The sequence below is a fragment of the Schistocerca americana genome, unplaced genomic scaffold, assembly GCF_021461395.2.
Source record: "Schistocerca americana isolate TAMUIC-IGC-003095 unplaced genomic scaffold, iqSchAmer2.1 HiC_scaffold_1634, whole genome shotgun sequence".
NCBI classification, from domain to species: domain Eukaryota; kingdom Metazoa; phylum Arthropoda; class Insecta; order Orthoptera; family Acrididae; genus Schistocerca; species Schistocerca americana.
The window spans coordinates 5,642-7,500 of NW_025725722.1; the positions used below are offsets into that span (position 1 = coordinate 5,642).

Below are 1,859 nucleotides of genomic sequence, written 5' to 3' on the forward strand. Positions count from 1 at the left end.
GGCGCGTGTTGTCAGACGTAGTCGTCTCTTCTCACACACCGTGATAGCACGGTGCACTGCGTTCCACATCTGCGACATGCGACAGAGGCCGGTTGACAGTCGTTCGCGCAATGGACATCGCATACGTACGGGGGCCACCTTCCACGTGTTCGCTAAGCGTGGACATGTTGTTGCGTGTATGTGGGCAGACAGTGTGTCGTGACACCTGACACAGGCATGCAACAATCGTTGAATTTGCAAATGGCGATGGACGCCTACGTTTGCTGGTGACGTTACGCAAATGAACAACTGGTAAACCGTTGTGGTGCGGTTGTTCTCGCTAGGGGTGAATCAGTGATGGCGACGATCGGTTGAGCTACCAACCGGTTGTTGCAGCGATACCCACCATGCCCACGAACGTGAATGGCATGTGGGTGTGAAGCGATACGCGGCGGTGGCTGGGTGGGACCGTCCCCGGCCGGTGAGGGGGGGCCTCCCGGCGTGTTGGCCGTGCGGTGCGTGGGCGCACGCGCTACAGCCGGCTGGTGGGGGCGGCCAGTGGCAGGCGCGCCGGCCGACGGAGGCGGCAGGCGGCGCAGCTGCGCGCCGGCGCACCCTGCACGCGGCGCCGTGCGGCCAAAGTAGGTCCTCGCGGGCCCGGTGCGAAGCGCGGTGGACATCTGCAGTGTGCTGGTCCGATTGAGGACTGTGTGCGCTGAGGATGCGCCGCCGCCCGGCGCTCGGCGCCGCGACGCCGTCTGCTGCTCGGTCGCCTCTGCGGTTCTCGCAGGTGGTTTGTATCGCAGCTGTGCGGACGTGTTGGCGCGTGCGCTGTGCTGGGAGAGTTCGCTTCGGCACCCAAGTGGGGCTTTTGTCCTTCTGTGGCGCTGGCGTTGGAGCTGCCGGTCACCGTAGGTGGCGCGTGTTGTCTCCCGCCGGCAATGCCACGACAGCACGCTCCCGGGCCTCTGTCGGCAGCGGCAAGCTCAGTTGGGAGCACGGGTGGTCGCACCTAAAGCGTCTACTCGCCAAACTCCGGGCGATTGCGCCTCTCTCGAACCCGACCAAGTACTTAGGACGGCGCTGCGCGCCGCCGGGACCTGAGAGGGTTTCGAGGTGTATGGTGCAGGGGAGCTCAGCCTCCTCCTGTTTGCAGAATAATTGAGCGGACGCTTGCGTGTTCGCGCGGGCCCCCGGGACACACTCCCGGGCGGCCGGCTGCTCAGCTCTAGTTGACGCAGCTCCCTGGTTGATCCTGCCAGTAGTCATATGCTTGTCTCAAAGATTAAGCCATGCATGTCTCAGTACAAGCCGCATTAAGGTGAAACCGCGAATGGCTCATTAAATCAGTTATGGTTCCTTAGATCGTACCCACGTTACTTGGATAACTGTGGTAATTCTAGAGCTAATACATGCAAACAGAGTCCCGACCAGAGATGGAAGGGACGCTTTTATTAGATCAAAACCAATCGGTCGGCTCGTCCGGTCCGTTTGCCTTGGTGACTCTGAATAACTTTGGGCTGATCGCACGGTCCTCGTACCGGCGACGCATCTTTCAAATGTCTGCCTTATCAACTGTCGATGGTAGGTTCTGCGCCTACCATGGTTGTAACGGGTAACGGGGAATCAGGGTTCGATTCCGGAGAGGGAGCCTGAGAAACGGCTACCACATCCAAGGAAGGCAGCAGGCGCGCAAATTACCCACTCCCGGCACGGGGAGGTAGTGACGAAAAATAACGATACGGGACTCATCCGAGGCCCCGTAATCGGAATGAGTACACTTTAAATCCTTTAACGAGTATCTATTGGAGGGCAAGTCTGGTGCCAGCAGCCGCGGTAATTCCAGCTCCAATAGCGTATATTAAAGTTGTTGCGGTTAA

At 59.7% G+C, this 1,859-nt stretch overlaps 1 non-coding gene across 1 annotated transcript in view; it reads left to right on the forward strand.

Annotated features, from left to right (window-relative positions):
* The first annotated feature begins 1,221 nt into the window (after positions 1–1,221).
* The window catches only part of LOC124570364, a 1,910-nt gene continuing 1,272 nt past the window's right edge, over positions 1,222–1,859 (forward strand). The window contains exon 1 of the ribosomal RNA XR_006971674.1: positions 1,222–1,859. This exon is cut by the window's right edge and continues 1,272 nt beyond it. This is a non-coding gene — a ribosomal RNA (small subunit ribosomal RNA).